Source organism: Bos grunniens, chromosome 11, assembly GCF_055505025.1.
Source record: "Bos grunniens cultivar Pamir isolate PY7600 chromosome 11, Bosgru_T2T1.0, whole genome shotgun sequence".
Lineage (NCBI taxonomy): Eukaryota > Metazoa > Chordata > Mammalia > Artiodactyla > Bovidae > Bos > Bos grunniens.
The window spans coordinates 30,038,161-30,061,109 of record NC_141175.1 but is presented as its reverse complement, the minus strand read 5'-3'; the positions used below and the strand labels follow the sequence as shown (position 1 = coordinate 30,061,109).

General features: G+C 39.3%; 1 pseudogene across 1 annotated transcript; it reads right to left on the bottom strand.

The window, feature by feature from the left end:
- Positions 1-1,002: 1,002 nt before the first annotated feature.
- Positions 1,003-15,180, bottom strand: LOC147362803 (protein CFDP2 pseudogene; annotated as a pseudogene). The gene is made up of 2 exons (XR_015135831.1): positions 14,889-15,180; positions 1,003-2,734 (listed from the first exon to the last, which is right to left on the bottom strand). The product of XR_015135831.1 is annotated as a protein CFDP2 pseudogene (transcript).
- Positions 15,181-22,949: the final 7,769 nt, after the last annotated feature.

The following is a 22,949-nucleotide window of genomic DNA, read 5'->3' as shown; positions in this document are numbered from 1 at the left end:
AATTCTGAAAGAGATGGGAATACCAGACCACCTGATCTGCCTCTTGAGAAACCTATATGCAGGTCAGGAAACAACACTTAGAACTGGACATGGAACAACAGACTGGTTCCAAATAGGAAAAGGAGTATGTCAAGGCTGTATATTGTCACCCTGCTTATTTAACTTGTATGCAGAGTACATCATGAGAAATGCTGGACTGCAAGAAGCACAAGCTGGAATCAAGATTGCCGGGAGAAATATCAATCACCTCAGATATGCAGATGACATCACCCTTATGGCAGAAAGTGAAGAGGAACTAAAAAGCCTCTTGATGAAAGTGAAAGTGAAGAGTGAAAAAGTTGGCTTAAAGCTCAACATTCAGAAAATGAAGATCATGGCATCTGGTCCCATCACTTCATGGGAAAGAGATGGGGAAACAGTGGAAACAGTGTCAGACTTTATTTTTCTGGGCTCCAAACTCACTGCAGATGGTGACTGCAGCCATGAAATTAAAGGACGCTTACTCCTTGGAAGGAAAGTTATGACCAACCTAGATAGCATATTCAAAAGCAGAGACATTACTTTGCCAACAAAGGTCCGTCTAGTCAAGGCTATAGTTTTTCCTGTGGTCATGTATGGATGTGAGAGTTGGACTATGAAGAAGGCTGAGCGCCGAAGAATTGATGCTTTTGAACTGTGGTGTTGGAGAAGACTCTTGAGAGTCCCTTCGACTGCAAGGAGATCCAACCAGTCCATTCTGAAGGAGATCAACCCTGGGATTTCTTTGGAAGGAATGATTCTAAAGCTGAAACTCCAGTACTTTGGCTACCTGATGCGAAGAGTTGACTCATTGGAAAAGACTCTGATGCTGGGAGGGATTGGGGGCAGGAGGAGAAGGGGACGACAGAGGATGAGATGGCTGGATGGCATCACCGACTTGATGGACGTGAGTCTAAGTGAACTCCGGGAGTTGGTGATGGACAAGGAGGCCTGGCGTGCTGCAATTCATGGGGTCGCAAAGAGTCAGACATTACTGAGCGACTGAACTGAACTGAACTGAGGTATTTACTTACAAATGGAAGGCTTTCTTATCTCTCCTTGCTATTCTTTGGAGCTATGCATTAAAATGGGTATATCTGTCCTTTTCTCCTTTGCTTTTCATTTCTCTTCTTTTCATAGCTATTTGTAAGGCCTCCTCAGACAGCCATTTTGCTTTTTTACATTTCTTTTTCTTGAGGATGATCTTGATCCCTGTCTCCTGTACAATGTCACGAACCTCCATCCATAGTTCATCAGGCACTCTGTCTATCAGATCTAGGCCCTTAAATCTATTTCTCACTTCCACTGTATAATCATAAGGGATTTGATTTAGGTCATATCTGCAAGGTCTAGTCGTTTTCCCCACTTTCTTCAATTTCAGTCTGAATTTGGCAATAAGGAGTTCATGATCTGAGCCACAGTCAGCTCCCGGTCTTGTTTTTGTTGACTGTATAGAGCTTCTCCATCTTTGGCTGCAAAGAATATAATCAATCTGATTTCGGTGTTGACCATCTGGTGATATCCATGTGTAGAGTCTTCTCTTGTGTTGTTGGAAGAGGGTGTTTGCTATGGCCAGTGCATTCTCTTGGCAAAACTCTATTAGCCTTTGCCCTGCTTCATTCTGTACTCCAGGGCCAAATTTGCCTGTTACTCCAGGTGTTTCTTGACTCCCTACTTTTGCATTCCAGTCCCCTATAATGAAAAGGACATCTTTTTTGGGTGTTAGTTCTAAAAGGTCTTGGAGGTCTTCATAGAACCATTCAGCGTCTCCAGCATTACTGGTTGGGGCATAGACTTGGATTACTGTGATACTGAATGGTTTGCCTTGGAAACGAACAGAGATCATTCTGTTGTTTTTGAGATTGCATCCAAGTACTGCATTTCGGACTCTTTTGTTGACTATGATGGCCACTCCATTTCTTCTAAGGGACTCCGGCCCACAGTAGTAGATATAATGGCCAACTGAGTTAAATTCCCCAGTTCCAGTCCATCTTAGTTCGTTGATTTCTACAATGTTGATGTTTACGCTTGCCATCTCCTGTTTGACCACTTCCAATTTGCCTTGATTCATGGACCTAACATTCCAGGTTCCTGTGCATTATTGCTCTTTACAGCTTCAGATCTTGCTTCTATCACCTTGCTTCTAGTCCCATCCACAACTGGGCATTGTTTTTGCTTTGGTCCATCCCTTCATTCTTTCTGGAGTTATTTATCCACTGATCTTCAGTAGCATATTGGGCACTTACCAACCCAGGGAGTTCATCTTTCAGTGTCCTATCTTTTTGTCTTTTCATACTCTTCATGGGGTGCTCAAGGCAAGAATACTGAAGTGGTTTGCCATTCCCTTCTCCAGTCGACCACGTTCTGTCAGACTTCTCCACCAAGACCCATCCATCTTGGGTGTCCCTACACAGCATGGCTTAATTTCATTGAGTTAGACAAGGCTGGTCCATGTGATCAGATTGGCTATTTGTCTGTGATTGTGGTTTCAGTGTGTCTGCCCTCTGATGCCCTCTCTTAGTGCGTACCATCTTACTTGGGTTTCTCTTACCTTGGACATGGGGTATCTCTTCACAGCTGCTCCGGCAAAGCACAACCACTGCTTCTTCTTGCCTTGGATGTAGGGTATCTCCTCACAGCCACCGCTCCTGACCTTGGACATGGGGTAGCTCCTGCGCCACACAGATGTCACTACTGTGCTGTGCAGCCGCCGCTCCTGTGGCAAGAGGAGAAAAGGACAGATATACCCATTTGAATGCAGAGTTACAAAGAATAGCAAGGAGAGATAAGAAAGCCTTCCTCAGTGATCAATGCAAAGAAATAGAGGAAAACAATAGAATGGGAAAGACTAGGGATCTCTTCAAGAAAATCAGAGATACCAAGGGAACATTTCATGCAAAGATGGGCACAATAAAGGACAGAAATGGTATGGACCTAACAGAAGCAGAAGATATTAAGAAGAGGTGGCAAGAATACACAGAAGAACTATACAAAAAAAATTTTCACGACCCAGATAACCATGATGGTGTGCTCACTCACCTAGAGCCAGACATCCTGGAATGCGAAGTCATGTGAGCCTTAGGAAGCATTACTATGAACAAAGCTAGTGGAGGTGATGGAATTCCAGTTGAGCTATTTCAAATCCTAAAAGGTGATGCTGTGAAAGTGCTGTACTCAATATGTAAGCAAGTTTGGAAAACTCGGCAGTGGCCACAGGACTGGAAAAGGTCAGTTTTCATTCCAATCCCAGAGAAAGGCAATGTCAAAGAATGTTCAAAGTTATCCCTCAAGCTCTGTTGAAATGTCAGTTTTTAACTGAGGCCATTGGTGTAAGTTTATTTTCGTTGAGAACAACTTAGACAACATTTCTGGAACTGCAACAAAGCACCCAAGTTTTCCGTGGTTAATGACAGAAAAACTGACAACCTAGATGAGTTTTCACACTTATCAGAACTAATGCCCCTTTCACTATCTTGAAATGAAATTCAAAGACAATATAGCTTTCCTACGCACAATTTTAAAGTAATAAAGTATCTTATTGGTAATATAAAGGAGAAATAAACAGAAAGCAATCTATAATAAAATGACATATTTTCATAAGTGAATGCTTGGGCATGCCCAGCCCAAAACACATAAAACAGATGGCTGCATGAACGAAACCTCTACAAATACACATCTATGCAGGAGGACTGTGTTGGCAATTCAGTCATGATAAGCAGCATTGCAGTCAGTGATGGGATTTTCCAAAATGGTGAACCAACACTTGGTAAAATTTCAAACAAAAAAGAATATAATTTTTCTCAATTTACATAGTGGCTACATTCCTGGAGAATTCAGTAAAGAGAAAAATGATACAAAAATAAGCTTTGCTTTTATATATATATAAATGGAGCTTGCTTCTAGGCCCAAATGATTAAGAACATGTTTTCCACCTACCTGAATATATGGTGGGTTATTCAAAACTCATGATACAGAGGATTACTCACTGTGAAGAATCATACTACATATTGAAGGACAGCCCCTAAATTTTATGTGCATGCTCAGTCACTCAATCATGTCCGACTCTTTGTGACCCCATGGACTGGAGCCCACCAGGCTCCTCTCTCCATGGGATTTTCCAGGCAAGAATACTGGAGTAGGCTGCCATCTGCTTCTCCAATGAATCTTCCCAACCCTGGGATCTAACCATGTCTCTTGCATCTCCTGCACTGGCAGGAGAAATGTTTACCACTGTGCCACCTGGGAAGCCCTAGTATAACTAGTTCATGTCTAGTAAGTGACAGTAAGCGCCCAATCATTATGATAACCACAAGTGTCTCCTATAAATTTCCAAAACACTCCTTAGGAGGTAGTAATGCAACCACTAGACAAAAAACTAGACAAAACTAGACAAACTAAAAAACTAGACAAAAAAAAAATCTGTCTGAATATTCATTCATCCATCACTTACTCAACAAATACATAGTTCATATGTTTCCAGTACAGTGCTTGCTAAAAGATGGGACCACACAGCTTACATTCTCTTAGGGAACATGGAGTATATACAGTCATCATGAGACCACAAGGCAGTGCATAATCAATGTTATACTTAAAAGAGGTATAAAAAGCTACAGGAGCTTATGGAATGAGCACATCACTTCTGTGAGGAGTCAATAAACACATCACAAAAAAACACACTTTGATTGGACATTGGAGAATGTGCAGATATAAACAAACAGAGGCAGTGAAGGGCAATCTAGGGAGAGGTTATAGTTTGAGAAAATATATCTGAAGCATATGTGGGAAAGATTCAATCAGAATCTCAGATTTCTCATGCAAGGACTCTAGGAAATCAGTGTGTTCAGGGAAAGGCCTCCTGACTCCGGTTTGCTCTGTGAAAGGAGCGCCTGCATCTAAACCAGGGTGGCCAGACAGGTAGTAGGCTAAACCCATGAGTCACTGCTGTAAACCTTGCTGTTATGAATCTTTAGGATGACCTCAAACACACTGAGGGACTCCATAGGTGCCATTGCTGGGGAACTGACCGGCGCCCTCCAGCTGAAAGCTCATCTTACTAAATCAAACTGATCACATTATAGAACATCATGTTCTTTAGGGTAAGGCATCACAAACTAGTCATCATTGTGACTCTCCATATCTGGCCCTAAAGAAACATTTACCAAAATGACTGCTAAGAACCAACAAAACAAAGCTGTTAAAGCAACAAAAAGCTGCTTTTTGAGTTTAAGAGTCTATAAATCCTCACAGTAAATATATACAGAATAGGGTTGTGACCTTAAAATATTTTTTATGGTCTCATGTTTTAATTTGTTCAAGTGAGAATATCCCTCCTTTTCCAATGAAAGCAATGTTTTTTTTTTTTATTTCAATAAATCCAAAACATACTGATATATTTAGAGAAGGGAATACAAATCCCCAAAAATCCCATACCTCAGATATAATGATCATTAACACTTTTATGCTATTTCAAGCATAATTATGTATCTATATATTTTGTTAATACCTACACATACATCTTTTTGAAGGGAGACGTTCTGTACATACTACAAAACTGACTTTTTTAATATAATGATATATTATGGGCATGTTTACATGTAGTTGGGCTTCCCTTGTGGCTCAGCTGGTAAAGAATCTGCCTGCAATTCGGGAGACCTGGGTTTGATCCCTGGGTTGGGAAGATCCCCTGGAGAAGGGAATGGCTACACACTCCAGTATTCTGGCCTGGATAATTCCAGGGACTGTACAGTCCATGGGGTTGCAAAGAGTCAGACATGACTGAGTGACTTTCACTTTCACTTACAAGTAGTTGTACAAGTAATTGGGGCTTCCTTAGCGGTTCAGTGGTGGTGAACCCACCTGCCAATGCAGAAGATGTCAGTTTGATCCCCGGGTCGGCATGATCCCCTAAAGAAGGAAATGGCAACCCACTCCAATATTCTTGTCTGGGAAATCTGATGGACAAAGAAACCTGGCAGTCTATGAAGCTAGAGTCCATGAAACCACAAAGAGTCAGACATTACTTAATGACTAGGTCCATCTAGTCAAGGCCATGGTTTTTGCAGTAGTCATGTATGGATGTGAGAGTTGGACTATAAAGAACGCTGAGTGCTGAAGAATTGATACTTTTGAACTGTGGGGTTGGAGAAGACTCTTGAGAGTCCCTTGGACTGCAAGGAGATCCAAACAGTCCATCCTAAAGGAGATCAGTCCTGAGCGTTCACTGGAAGGACTGATGTTGAAGCTGAAACTCCAATACTTTGGCCACCTGATGCGAATAGCTGACTCATTTGAAAAGACCCTGATATTGGGAAAGATTAAAGGAAGGAGGAGAAGGGGATGACAGAGGATGAGATGGTTGGCTGTCATCACTGATTCAATGGACATGAGTTTGAGTAAACTCCAGGAGTTGGTGATGGACAGGGAAGCCTGGCGCGCTGCAGTCCATGGGGTCGCAAAGAGTCGTACATGACTGAGCAACTGAACTGAACTGAAACAAGAACAACAACACAAATAATTAACTTATTTTGGGGACAGTTTCACAGAATTTCATTGTATGGATATAACACAATTCATTTTAAAAATCCCTGTGGATAGATGCTTAGGTAATTTTCACTTTTAGTTACTATAAGCATTGCTGCAAGTGAAAGTCTTTTGCATAAGTCTCAGCACACTTAGGCAGTTATTTCTTTAAAATTCATTTCTAGAAATAGATTTGCTGGGTATAAAGTTATGCACATTTTAAACATTATTACACACTGCCAAACTGCCCTCCAAAAGCTGTGTAATTTATATTTGCACAAGAGAAGTCGAGATATTTACTTGCTTGTAGCCTTACCAATAGTGGATATTATCAAGCCTTTAAATCTTTATTAATATGATAAATAAAAAGTTATATCTCATTGTTATTTTTAAAGTACATCCCTGATTAGGAAGCTTTTTATGTTGTCATTTGTTTATTGGCTTTTTATCCTGTAATAAATTACATTTATTTGTATTTTTTCCATTTTTTTCTCGTTGTTCATCTTCTTTCTGTTGATCTGTAAGAATTCTTTATACATTTAAGATACTAACTCCCTGTATACCATAGTAACTCTATGGTGTTCCCAGTTGTACCTTGCATGTAGTACTACAGGCAAGTATTAGTTGATTGAAAGAATGTTACAATATATCATACAGAAATTCTAAACTTCATGAAGTCAAATTTGTGTTCTTTTCCTCAGTAGTTTGCTGTGGTACCTTTTTCACTGACTTGAAGGAAATTTTCTCTTAATAACATATTATATTAAAAATATGTATTTAATCTTTAATTCTGCTGGATCTTATGTGTAAAATGTGAACCATTTAAATTTAATGAGACTCGATTTAAATTTCTTGCTAATACAGACCAACTGCTGTAAGATTTTTGACTGAATCATCAAGATTTTCTCCATTGATTAGAAGTGCTAATTTCATGATATATAAAATGCTAACATAAACTAGACACTACTTATGAATATTCTCTTCTTTTTCACTTATCTATCTATTTCTTTTCCAGTGCCACATTATTCCTATTACATTTACTTCATAGTATCCTTTGATATCTGGTAGGGCAAGTTTCTCCAGGCCTTTCCTCCCTTTCCTGACCATCAATATTTTTTTCTCTTCCAGATGAAAGCATGAATCCATTTGTCAATATTTTTAAATTTGCAATTTAGAATGAATTAGCGTTAAATTTACAGGCTATTTTGCCCAAAGCTGACATCTTTACAGTAGTCTTCTACTATAGAGAATACAAAAATCAACTCCCAAAATTACTTTCTACAGCTCTGGGTGTATTCTTCATTTTAAAGTTAATTACAATAGAGTCTAATTACTATTATCATTAAATTATTATATTCATTTGACACCAAAGATTGAATATTAATTATAAAACAAATTAATTCTACATTGACATTTGTTTCAAGTTACTGGATGACAGCTTTGTTAAAATATGACACCTGGTTGAAGACAAGTCCTCTAACAATTCACATATTTGTGATCGAATAGTGCCTAGGCTTCCTCACTAGAGTGCGGTCATGATGGGAACTACACTTTCAAGTACAGATGATCATAATAGCAGTGATGATAGTTAATACTACAGAGTTGTTGCAGAGTTACAGGAGGTAAAAACTAGACCATGATCTAATTAGCTGGCTCAGTCTTGCTAGAAAAATGAGGCTTATAGAAAATGTTGCCAAAATCTAGGGGAACAGCGTTGGGGTTTTTGGCATTTCTGTTTGCTTCAAAGTGAGACCCACCCTGCAATCCTTTTATTCCTTTCCTGTCTAAAAAGCACCCAAAACTGAGAAAGGTAAGAGAAAGTCTCTAAAATACAAGTTGAATGCAACCAACGTCTAGTCTAGGAAAATCTACCACATAAAAATGTGTACCCTATGTAGTTAAAAATCCTACTGGAGAGGTAAGTCCTGGGCACTAGAATTGAGAGACTTGTGACATTTCCCACTTTAACATTCTCCTGAAGTATCCAATAATCTCTCCACTCTCTACTTTTATCTGCAACAAATAGAGAATATGATCAAGTGACAAGTTTTACGGCACAGCCTTCAAGCTCTGCATATTGAGTTTTAGGAAAGTACAGGTAGGGACTCAGACATGCAAAGTTCTAGCATCAAAAAAAAAAAAAAAAAAAAGTCAAATATGTGAGAAGTGGCTTTTGGTTGGGGAGTAATGGAAGATAAAAATTAACATACAAGATGATGTCAGATCATAGATGAAACTGAATCTCAGTCAAAAAAAAAAAGAAAGAAAGAAGGATACAGTCTTTCAAGCAGAGAAATAAACAGTATATACAAAGAGCTTCTGGACATGAGACAAGAGTCAAATGGAATTAAAATATAAATGTTAAGAAACACTACCAAATATAGATTCAATCATTCATCCATTTACTCAAAAATAGTTATTGCAGGAGAATTCAGTGATGATGAAAACTGACACAGAACTTCCATGAGGTAGGACGAGGGTCAGGGTAATGGGTAGTATAAGGTAGTATATAGACAAATATACAGCATTATATCAGGTTTTATATCATTTTTACATCAAAATTGACAAGCAAAATTGAAACTGATCCAAAAATTTGGGAACACAATAACTGGCTTGAGTTTTCACTTTCTCTTATGAAGGAGGATTCAGGTACCAGCATGGATCTCAGAGCACACAGTACCTCACTGAAATATAGGGACACAGACCCGGGAGCTTAGGCATTCTCCCACGAGGAATGGCTGTCGGGGGAAGATATACAAGTCAAGCTCCTAATCATGAGATTTTTCTCAGTAGAATTTCTGGTTGTGGCAGATCATCTTTGCTATGTTAAATATTTATATGGATGTAGGCATGGCTGTTTTGTATGTCCACACATAAGCAATGGGTATTTCTCCAAGGGGAACAAGCCCCTTGGGACATTGAGCTGTAAGACTCTCTAGTCAAGAAGATTCTTGAGAAGTGAGGACGTGGAGGGCTCCCCTGACACATGGCTTGTCCCTCAGAAAGCTCTGGCATACATAAGGCCTGACCCTTTGAGGAGTCAGGAGAAAAGCTGAGGCTTCCCACCATCTTCTCAGCTCCTCCCTCTCTTGAATGTCTCCTAGCACTAGTAACACCCTTAATGTGATTAATTAAATAAAGGATAATCCATGCTTCTTAAATATCCCCACAGTTAACTTTTAGTTAGCCAGGTCATAGCACTCATTTCATGCTTCTGTTTGTGTCACAGTCTCACTAAATCATGAATTCCAAGCACCAGGGCCTCTCACAGAGTTGACAAGGATGCACGAAAAGAAGGTGTGATTAGTTATATGGAAATGCTCAGTAAAACGCAGATTGCCAAGAGGCTCTATTTTCATTCTAACCATAGTGTTCTATACTGAAAAACTGTCCTTCCTGCAAAGTTTCCATGATGTTTTCTTATTTTCCTTCTTCATAAAAGCTTATATTTCCCCCTCTCTCAGAAGGAAATGGCAACCCACTCCAGTATTCCTGCCTGGAGAATCCCATGGACAAAGGAGCCTGATGGACTACAGTCCATAGAGTCACACAGAGTCAGAAACAACTGAAGCGACTTAGCCACATACTCTCAGATTTGTACCACACTTAATAGTAAGTCAAAGGGAAAATCTACTGAGCTGCAAATAACTAAAAAATGAGAATTTTTTACCCTTTTGTATCAGTTACAGTTCTTAAGTCTTAAATCTGAAGAACGGGGAGGGTAGAAATTCAAATAGGATTTCTACATTACAGTCTTGAGGCAGAATTTCTTTGGGAAATTTTGGGTTTTGTTTTTCAGGCCTTCAGTTAATTGAATAGAGCTCACTCACATTATGAGGGCAAACTCCTTTACTTGAGGTCAACTGATTGTAGATATTGGTCTGCTGCTGCTAAGTCACTTCAGTCGTGTCTGACTCTGTGCAACCCCATAGACGGCAGCCCACCAGGCTCCCCCCGTCCCTGGGATTCTCCAGGCAAGAACACTGGAGTGGGTTGCCATTTCCTTCTCCAATGCATGAAAGTAAAAAGTCAAAGTGAAGTCGCTCAGTCGTGTCCGACTCTTAGCGACCCCATGGACTGCAGTCTACCAGGCTCCTTCATCCATGGGATTTTCCAGGCAAGAGTACTGGAGTGGGGTGCCAAGATATTGGTCAAATCTACCTAATACCTGCAGAGCAACATCTGAACTTGTTACACCAAACAATTGGGCACCATAGCCTAGCAAAGTTGACATATGAAATTTAACCATGACACCTTCATTCTGGGGATAGCACATAACTTTTGTTCTCAATATAATCGAATACAAGACAAATTATATGACAAAGCTGATTTTAGATTTTGAGCAGGAACAGAAATTCTTAAATTCTTAAAGTAAGCTGATTCTTCAATTCACATCAAAATACAAAGAATATAGAATAACCAGAATAATTTTTCAAAAGAAGAACAAAGTTGGAAAACTATACAACCGTGCACTAAGACCTCACAAAATTACAAGATCAAGACAGTGTTGAAGTGGCATAAAGAGGGACATACAGATCTACAAAATAGAAAACAGAATCCAGACATAGAGTCATACATATATGCTCAAGGCGCCATGGTAATTCAATCCGAAAGGACAATCATTTCATCAAATGGTGTTGGAAAAACTGCACTTTCAGTTGGAAAAAATATGAGCCTTGATTCTTCCCTCAATACCTACACAGTAAATAACTTGAAATTGAAAACTTATAGAAGAAAACATAGCAAAAAAATATTCATAATATCAGGGTAGTCAATGATTCCTTACAGACAGTGATACTACTCTGTATCTAACAGCAGTAGATACAGAGCATCTATTAAAATGTACACAAAGTAGAATGACAGGGACATGTCATTGCCCATAGGGGACATGTCATCCACACCCACAGAATGTACAACACCAAAGGTGAACCCTACCATTGGACTATGGGTAATTTAATAGTAAACTATGGCCTTTGGGTAATTTCGATGTGTCACAGCAGGTTCATCAATTTTAACACATGCAGCACTCTGGTAGGAGATGTTGATAATGGAGGAATTTATACATGTGTGTGGGCAAGGGGTATAGGAGGAGTCTTTGTACCTTTCTCTCAATTTCACTGTGAACTTAAATCTGCTCTTAAAGAAATAAAGTCTATAAAAAATATCCCCTAGATAGCATGCCAAAGTCTCAGACATAAAAAAGTGATAAAATGGATTTCATAAACCAAGATCTTATCTTTTAAAGACACCATCAAAAAACACAGATCACTGCCACAAATGATATCCAGAATATATTTTTAAAGATCCTATAATTTAAGAACAAAAAGACAAACTACCCAAAGTTTAAAAATGGGTAAACAATGGGAAAGAAACTTAACAAAATAAGAAATATGAATGGTGAATAAGTGTACAAAAAGATATTCAGTGTGACTAGCAAATAAGAAAAATATAAATGACTAGATACTACCACACACCCACTGGAATGAGGAAAATTAATATAAATATTGGTGAGGATGTGGAGCAAATGAAACTTTCATGCATTACCAGTGAGAGTTTAAACAGTAAAACCATCTTGGAAAACCATTTGGCAGTTTCTTAAAAAGTTCAATAAACATCTACCCCTGCAACCTAGAAATTTCACTCCATGTACTAACTCATGAGAAATGAAAACATATATCCACATACAGACTTATACAAGAATATTCTTAGTAACTTAGTTTTTAATAGTAAAAAACTGGAAACAATCCAAATGTCCATCAATAGGAAAATGAGTAAATTGTGGTATATTTTTATCATGAAGTACTTCTCAGTAATTAAATGGAAAAACCCATGTCTATCTGCCACAACATAGATGAATCTCATGGAAGCTATAATGATGAAAGGAAACCAGATTGTTAAAAAACCATACTGAATTATTTCTTAAAATAAGAAAAGTACATTACACTCTTCTATGGTGACAGGTGAACAGTGGCTGCCTTTGAATGGGAAGGAATTATTTAGAAAGATACATGAGGGAGCTCACTGAGTTGTGGGTCATACCCCAACTGACATATGAGTTATAGGCATATATACATTTTTCAGAACTCAACAAACTACACCCTTAAAATAGGTTTATTTTATTGCATGTAAAGTAAGTAAAGTAAAGTTGCTCAGTCGTGTCCGACTCTTTGTGACTCCATGGGCTGTAGCCTACCAGGCTCCTCTGTCCATGGGATTTTCCAGGCAATAGTCCTGGAGTGGATTGCCGTTTCCTTCTCCAGGGGATCTTCCCAACCCAGGGATCAAACCCACGGCTCCCACATTGTAGACAGACGCTTTACCGTCTGAACCACCAGGGAAGACAACATTTATATTGCATGTAAAGTATACCTAAATAAAAATAAAAATGTACTCCTTTACACCAGCAACAAATAGAATATGTAATTCTTACATATGTGTGAATATGTCTGGACTAGGTGTTCTATAGATCTGTATGTCCATCCTTTTGCCATTTACAATTAAAAAACTGTAAGAAGCACAGCAATATACAACTCTCTCCAAATTAATCTATAAATAATACCAACAAAGTATCTTATAGAACTTGACAAACTAAATATTAAAATTTATACTGAAGAACAAAAGGCCAAAAATTGTCATGACAACTGTGAGTAAAAAGACCAAATAGGGAAATTTGTTCTGACAGATGTGAAGACTGACTCTGAAGCTACAGTAAATGAGACAATGTGATAATGGTATGGGAATAAGCAAACAAACTGAGGGAAAATACAAAACACTTGGAAGCAGACTCACAACTATATGTAAATATACACAGAGCAGAGAGGTAGCATTAAAATCTATAGATCAGATCAGATCAGATCAGTCGCTCAGTCGTGTCTGACTCTTTGCGACCCATGAATCCCAGCATGCCAGGCCTCCCTATCCATCACCGACTCCCGGAGTTCACCCAGACTCACGTCCATCGAGTAAATGATGCCATCCAGCCATCTCATCCTCTGTCGTCCCCTTCTCCTTCTGCCCCCAATCCCTCCCAGCATCAGAGTCTTTTCCAATGATTCAACTCTTTGCATGAGGTGGCCAAAGTACTGGAGTTTCAGCTTTAGCATCATTCCTTCCAAAGAAATCCCAGGGCTGATCTCCTTCAGAATGGACTGGTTGGATCTCCTTGCAGTCCAAGGGACTCTCAAGAGTCTTCTCCAACACCACACTTCAAAAGCATCAGTTCTTCGGCGCTCAGCCTTCTTCACTCACCAATAATATTGTGTTAGAAAAATTGTGTATCTATATGGGAAAAAAATTACAGTGCCACTTCTCTCTACATGGGGCCTCCCTGATAGCTCAGTTGGTAAAGAATCCACCTGCAATTCAGGAGACCCCAGTTCACTTCCTGGGTCAGGAAGATCCACTGGAGAAGAGATAGGTTACCCACTCCAGTATTCTTGGGCTTACCCTGTGACTCAGCTGGTAAGAATCCACCTGCAGTGTGGTTTGATCCCTGGGTTGGGAAGATCCCCTGGAGAAGGGAAAGGCTACCCATTCCAGTATTCTGGCCTGGAGAATTCCATGGATTGTATACCCCATGGGGTCACAAAGAGTCAGACACAACTGAGCAACTTTCACTTTCACTCCATATATATATACACACACACATGCACACACACACTCCCTCCTTCTTCCCATTCCCATCTCTCTCTCTACATATATATATGTATATATATATACACACACATATATGTTTATATGTATATGTTAATATATATGTTTATATTAATACATATATATTTATATATACACATATATGTTTGTGTGTATATATTAATATATGCATGTTTATATGTATATATTAATATATATACATATATTTATATGTATATATATTAATATATATATACACACAAAAGATAACAGCAGAACTTAAAACAGAATTTTAGAACTTCAAGGTGAATAGATATATGCATATCTTTACAGTCTTGATATAGGAAAGAATTTCTTTAAGTTACGACCCCACCACCAGGCCCTGGATTCTAGCTTTTACTCTCTGCTTTTTTGAGTGTGCCTTTTTTAGGTTCCAATAATATGAGTGAGGTCATGAGGCATATGCCGTTTTGTGCCTGGCTTATTTCACGTAGGGCCCTTCACTATATTGTGATCCACTGGTTATAGTCAGGTCCATCCATGCTGCTGCAAATGACAGGGTTTCCTTCCTTGGGACTCTGAGGGTGACAGATTAATTAGCTTGATTGCAGTCATAATTTCACAGTGTACACATATATCGAACACCAGGTTGTACATCACACACAATTTTTATTTACCAAGTATACACCAATAAAGTTGGAGAAAATTAAAGGACTCACTTTTTAAGATGATTCACTCACAGGGCTGCTAAGTTGGTGTTGACGGTCACGTGGGAGCTCAGCCCGAGCTCTGGGCTCAGTCCTTCACTCTGTGTACCCATCCACCGCCTATGTGTACTTCTTCACAGCCTGATGGATGGGTTCCCAAAAAAACCATCTCAGATAGCCTGGAAAAGGTGAATGGCATTTTTTGCGACTTGGCTTTGAAGTCATATAGCATCATTTCTGCCAAACTCTAGATAGTCACAAAGTCCTTCCCAATTTCAGGTGCAAGAGACACAGATTTCATTCCTAGAGGAAGAAGCAGCAAAATTTTAGAAGAGCATGTTAGATAGGAAATACCACTGTGACTATATTTGCAAAATACAATCTGCCACAATTAAATCAATCAGATTTAATTTGATTAAATTAAAAGCAAACACTTCACAGAAAATAAGTTGCACACTAAAAATCCTAACACATGCTACTGTAAAATATACATCCATGGCATATAAAGAGGTCATAAAAATCAATATTAAAAATTCAAAATAATCCAGTAGGAAAAAATAGTAAAAAACAGACTTGCTTCAGAAAAGAAAATCCAAACACTAAAAAAATACAAATATGTGTTCAACCAATCTGGAGAATGTAAACTGTAACAATAAGAAATTATTTTAAATACACCAGAATGGAAAAATTCCTAAAGTCACTCAGTGTCAAGTGTTGGCAATAAACTAAAGCAACTAGAAATCTCACACACTATTGGTCAGAGTTTCAGTAATTGACTACTTTGAGGGCTAGGAAATATCTGGAAAAGCTTATGGTATTCATGACCTATGATTCAAGTTCCATTTCTAAGTGTATGCATTAGAGAAATGCTCACTTATATGTAGTGGGAGACAAGTTTATGGAAGAATGTTTATTGGGATATTATTTATAGAGTGGTGAGAAATTTACAACAATGCAACTGTGCATCAATAAGAAAATGGTCATACCAACTGTGGTATATTTATATAAGGGAGTATTAGTTAAAATAAATGAACTACTTCTACAATAATCAAATATCAAAATATATGCAAGAATATAACAGAGAGCAAAAATGCAAATTTTCAGAATGGTATGTTAATATGATGCCACTTATATAAAGTTTTAAAACATTAAAAACAATCCTATGTATTATTTATAGTTACACACCTATGGTGAAAAGTATGAACCAGGTATGGTCATATTAAGCAAAAAATTCAGAATAGTGATTACTATAGAAAAAGGAGAAAGAGAGGATATAGAATGGGATTAGGTTGTGTACCCAACAGTCTTCAAATGCTAAATGTTTGTTACTTTAAGATCAAAGGGAAACATGGAATATTTTTAATATTAGTCAGCATGTGTTTATTATCCTCCAGCATACAATTTTTCAAGCATACAATTTTGTACATTTGAAATATATTTTAATAAAGTCCTGTGTCTCTGTACCAAAGCTAGAGAGAATGAAACTTACAGTGAATCAAATTCAGCAATCACTGTCTACCATGGACCAAAACTCATTCTGCAGTTGTAGAAACCTGTGTCTAGAAGAACTAGACTTCCTTAAAGCCACACAGTAAGTTCTTAGTATAAATGGAATAACGAGTCTCATAATCAGCTCTTTTCATCTATACCTTACTCTTCATGAAGATTTTAAAGCATGATCTTGGCTGCAACTGCCTGACCCAGACAGGAATGATAGGTATGACAATTCCTTCCAAAACAAATCAGACAGATGAGAAAGGGTAACTACTGCCCAAAAAAAGACAATGCCAGAGAATGCTCAAACTGCCGCACAATTGCACTCATCTCACACAATAGTAAAGTAATGCTCAAAATTCTTGAAGCCAGGCTTCAGCAATCTGTGAATTATGAAATTCCAGATGTTCAAGCTGGTTTCAGAAAAGGCAGAGGAACCAGAGATCAAATTGCCAACATTCACTGGATCATCGAAAAAGCAAGAGAGTTCTAGAAAAACATCTATTTCTGCTTTATTGACTATGCCAAAGCCTTTGACTGTGTGGATCACAATAAACTGTGGAAAATTCTTCAAGAGATGGGAATACCAGACCACCTGACCTGCCTCTTGAGAAACCTATATGCAGGTCAGAAACCAACAGTTACAACTGGACATGAACAACAGACTGGTTCCAAATAGGAAAAGGAGTATGTCAAGGCTGTATATTGTCACCCTGCTTATTTAACTTATATGCAGAGTACATCATGAGAAACGCTGGGCTGGACGAAGCACAAGCTGGAATCAAGAATGCCGGGAGAAATATCAATAACCTCAGATATGCAGATGACACCACCCTTATGGCAGAAAGTGAAGAACTAAAGAGCCTCTTGATGGAAGTGAAAGAAGAAAGTGAAAAAGTTGACTTAAAGCTCAACATTCAGAAAACTAAGATCATCGTATCTGGTCCCATCACTTCATGGCAGATAGATGGGGAACCAGTGGAAACAGTGGCTGACTTTATTTTGGGGGGCTCCAAAATCACTGTAGATGGTGATTGCAGCCATGAAATTAAAAGGCACTTACTCCTTGGAAGGAAAGTTATGACCAACCTAGACAGCATATTAAAAAGCAGAGACATTACTTTGCCAACAAGGGTCCATCTAGTCAAGGCTATGGTTTTTCCAGTGGTCAGGTATGGATGTGAGAGTTGGACTATAAAGAAAGCTGAGCACAGAAGAATTGATGCTTTTGAACTGTGGTGTTGGAGAAGACTCTTGAGAGTTCCTTGGTCTGCAAGGAGATCCAACCAGTCCATCCTAAAGGAGATGAGTCCTGGGTGTTCATTGGAAGGACTGATGCTAAAGCTGAAACTCCAATATTTTGGCCACCTCATGTGAAGAGCTGACTCAGTTGAAAAGACCCTGATGTTAGGAAAGATTGAAGGCAGGAGGAGAAGGGGACGACAGAGGATGAGATGGTTAGATGGCATCACCGACTCGATGGACACGAGTTTGGGTAAATTCTGGGAGTTGGTGATGGACAGGGAGGCCTGGTGTGCTGCAGTTCATGGGGTCACAAAGAGACGGACATGACTGAGCGACTGAACTGACTGACTGACTGCCTGCCTTCACTCCTAGGTAAGAGAGTGGATTATAAATTCAGGTATAACATGTCTAAGAACCCAGTTAAACAATCATTCTTTCAACTTCAGCATTGCCTTCTCCACTGAACTCTACTGGAAAAGAAAAATACCCACAGGAGATATGAAGCCCTCAATCCTCCAAGTTAAGTCTGGATTGGTCCAGAATTGGTGATTTATAGGGGGAAAGTTGTGGGACACACAACTTCAACAAAGTCATCTGGCATTGTGCGAGAGCCCATTCATTTCACCTACCTAGGGACCTCCCTCCAAACCTAGAGAAAACGGTCAAACATCCTACCTACAGTCTAGGAGATTGATCAGGAAGTGGACAGGAACTAGTTTATATTTCCTGAAAATATCTAAAATGTTGAAGTCTTACAAATAAAGTAGCCTAATACTCATTAACTTTAATGTACTCTCCACAACTGCTTCTATGAAACGTTATTGTTTCCTTCTAATATTTTTAGCTTAATGAACCTTTTAGTCTTATTGTGAGCAACACCATTTATAATGAAAAATAGTCTCCTTGTGTAGAACAAAATCTCTGACAATATCTGAAGATAAAGGCAAACAAATTGTTTAGATCATCCTCCCCAGTTTTCTGATCAAAAGCTGTCTAAAACCCTGTCTTGGATCCTGGGTGTCTGAAGGACCGTACATGAGCGCTAAGTCGCTTCAGTCGTGTCCGATTCTTTGTGACTCTGTGGACTGTACCCTGCCAGGATCCTCTGTCCATATGATTCTCAGGCAAGAATACCGGAGTGTGTTGCCTTGCTTTCCTCCAGGGGATCTTCTAGACCCAAGGATCCAACCCCAGTCTCCTGCACTGGCAGGCAAGTTCTTTACTAGTGTCATCTGGGAAGGCCATACCACCTACAAACATCTATTATATACATAAACGGTCACATAGTCTACAAGGATGTTGCTTCACAAAATGGGAGGGTAGGAAACTGGCTAAAATTCCCACTCTGAGACAAATCACTAAGTGACCTTTGTCAAGTCAGCACAGCCTCCCTGAGCCATTCTCTTCATTTGTCACACTGGCATTACAATACTGACATATTCTACCAAGGCTTCCAAAGTTTATGTATGAGAAAGGGTTTTGAAATACAGCTGTCTCTGCAAGTGCCTGGGAGATACCAAAGATTTCTACATTAGTTTGTGTACACTGCATATACAACCAGCTCAGTGAAGAAGGAAATTCAGAAAGGAAGACAGAGGATAAAACCAGAACACAGAACCTACTCAGATTTTTCCTTAGGGCTCAAGTTACCTTCTCATACTCCATCTCATTTCCTACTCTGTTCTCCATCCATCAGCTTACTCTGCCCCATCCTTTATACCTGGATCAAGACGGCACCAGTTACAATACAAGCACGCGTTTCCACTGTCTGTGGCCCAGTTTTCCCACCCCCTTCATTTACCTCTCATGCTACTTCACTTTCCTAAAAGCTCTAGGATTTAATTGTTGCCTCACACAACACTTTCCCCCACCTTTTTATTCTCAGTGTACATCACTGTAACCAAAGGCAGATTCTTCACATTTAGGTAGAAACTGAACTCAAATACATTTATTTTTACTTTAAAAACATTATAAAGATGTTTCAGCAGATCTTACAACTACTTCCCAACCCAGCTATGTTAGAAACTGGATTACATTTTCCTGAGTTTTCTTAAGTTGCATTCCAGATTAAGTAATATTCTGTGCCTTCTTCCCAACTGTCCTTCCACTGCCTGCAATAAATCTGAGAAAAAAAATTTCTTTAAATTAGGCACCATTTCTTTTAATTAGGCATAAAAAAACCCAGGTGGTTTTTCCCTGGGGACATAAAATTATTGACCTTTGCACTACCTTTTCCACTATCCAGAAATAGACCCTGACATTACCTGTACATGGATGGAGGCTCTCATCCCATCCCCTGCCCCACAGCAGCAGTGTGTATTTTCCTACTTACACAGGTGATCTGAATTTCTGGTGTAATTCTCATGAACACTCTGAAAACTCTTCCCATGATATCGGACCATTATATTGAAAAGCCATGCTCTGGGCATAGTTCAATAAGTTAAATTTACAGGTAATCTGATGCTTTACTACTTGTTAAATTTATAACATCATTTCTTTGAAAATCAGTCTTCAGTTTAAATAAGTCACCTGTTCTTGATCTTTTGAATTCTCTTTAATACAAAATTCAGACTGGTCTGCAAGAAATCTCAAGATTGAAGTACAGCAAAAGTAAGACAGATGTTGCAGTTTATGTGATATAATAATTATTTTTATCATACCGCCTATGCTTCACTAAAGAAATATAAGAAATAGGAGACAATTACTCTTAAGTATGAGAGTTTTTTCTTATTTTCTATGTGACTGAATGTTCTTCTCATTACAGCTTCCAAATAGAAGCAAATGACTATATGCCTGAATTTACAAGGTTCAAAACTACCTAAAGGATCTGTAGTAAATGTCTGTTGACCAGATGCACTGTGTCAGTCGCTGTGCTTGGCTGGCGGTAAGATGGTGAAGAAGGTACCGTTTTTGAGCTTGAGCATCTTAGAGTCTGATGGGGGAATGCAGTCATGTGAACAATCTGTGTAATACAATTACAATTCTGTGTAATAAATGCTATTAAAAAGGAAAACAGGACATAGAGAAGGGACTGTAAGCCAGACTGGTCATGAGGTCAGAAAATACTAGTACGTGATTTGGAGGAAGAGTAAAAAGATACAAGTAACAGGGTGAGACAGGAGGCCAGACACTGAGGGCCTTGTAGATTATATTCAGAAGCTGGGACTTTAGCTTGAAAACAATGCAAAGTTATTACAAAATTTTTAATACACAGAGGATGGGTATAATCAGATTTTTTAAAGTATGTACTGTTTTACAGCATGGAGATGGATTGAAAGAAGAAAGTTTGGAGACATGGCAATATGAAACAGATATTCACAGAGGCAGGGAAACTGCTCAGATATGAATGGACAGCCAATCAGGCAGCTGGGGAAAAACCTGAGAAGACTCTTCTGACAGTGGTTGTGCATCATAGGTAATCAAGTTTCAGAAAAGCAAAATTGCCAAATATCAAAAATAATGCACCTACAATTAATAAGGATTCCTGTGCATATAACAATTCACCCACAGCTCTGTGAAAGGAGATATACTTGGGACCAGGAAGATCTGAGTTAAAATCCCACACCTGTCAGTGACAAGGGATATAATCTCGGGACATTCAACTGAACTCAGACCTTCCTTGTCTGCAAAATAAAAATGATGTCTCCACCTCACAGGATTGTTGCAAGGATTACAGATATAAAGAGCTTAGCACTATGTTTGGTACATAGTAATTCTTATTAGCACATGCCTTTTGAATCTGAATGAGTTATTCAGACAGGAGACCCTACCCTCCGGAGACTTAGAATTCTTACAGAGGGAGAGATCACTAAACTACCTAATGGCAGACCTGGCTTCTCTCCAATTTAATCTCTGGTTCCATTCAAAAATGGTCACCATCTATAAAACCAGGAAGAACAGGAGGCTGAGAGTAAGGAAACAAGTCTTATTAAAATATGTTCCAGCATTACACCACCTACTGTCTTGGTTCTAAGCAGGTAAGCCCAAAGGTAATCCATAGCAATGGTCGCCGTGTGTAGGGCCAGCTGCTAGACCCAGGACTGGGAGAAAGGCAAAGGAAGGCAAGAGAAAAACTGACACAGCTCTATTAACTTTGTGTCTGGTTGCAAAGGAATAACTACCAAGAAAAGTGCCTTCACATCACAAAGTATCACATGCAAATTACTAAAAATAGAGTAGTTGCCTTTTCAGAGAAGGCAATGGCACCCCACTCCAGTACTCTTGCCTGGAAAATCCCATGGACGGAGGAGCCTGGTAGGCTGCAGTCCCTGGGGTCTCGAAGACTCAGACACGACTGAGCGACTTCACTTTCACTTTCACTTTCATGCATTGGAGAAGGAAATGGCAACCCACTCCAGTATTCTTGCCTGGAGAATCCCAGGGACGGGGGAGCCTGGTGGGCTGCCATCTATGGGGTCGCACAGAGTCAGACACGACTGAAGCGACTTAGCAGCAGCAACAACAAAAAAGATGTTTATCTAATTTTATTTTCATTCAGTCTCTTCTCCCCAGACTCATTAGGAATCAGGTAGCCCAGAGTTACAATCTGAGTCCAGCTACTCTCCAGCCATGATTCTGGTCATATTAATATTTCTAAGCCTGGGTATCATCAACTATAAAATGAAAATAAAAATGAATTATATAGCATACATAAAATAATATATACTAAATGCTAAGCATAATACTCGGACATATTTAGTACTAAAATTATTTATTAGTATGTGTGAAAGTCACTTCAATTCAGTTCAGTTCAGTCGCTCAGTCATGTCCAACTCTGCGACCCCATGAATCGCAGCACGCCAGGCCTCCCTGTCCATCGCCAACTCTCGGAGTTCATTCAAACTCATGTCCATTGAGTCGGTGATGCCATCCAGCCATCTCATCCTCTGTCGTCCCCTTCTCCTCCTGCCCCCAATCCCTCCCAGCATCAGGGTCTTTTCCAATGAGTCAACTCTTCGCATGAGGTGGCCAAAGTACTGGAGTTTCAGCTTTAGTTGTGTCCAACCACATGGACTGTAGTCTGCCAGGCTCCTCTATCCATGGAATTCTCCAGGTCAGAATACTGGGGATCTTCCCAAAGGACTGAACCCAGATCTCCCACATTACAGGCAATTTGAGCCACCAGGGGAGCCCCAGCCACCAGGGAAGCCCCATATTTATTACTAGTTCATTAATTATGGCAGCTATATGAATATAACAGTTGTGCCCCTTTGACCATGTCCATCTTTCCCTCTGCACCATAAAAAACCATTTCCCCTATTCTCTACCTCAAATAGCTCTTCTTGTCCCAGCAAAGCTCACACAGCTGCTATTAGGCCACCTGGCTATGTCCTG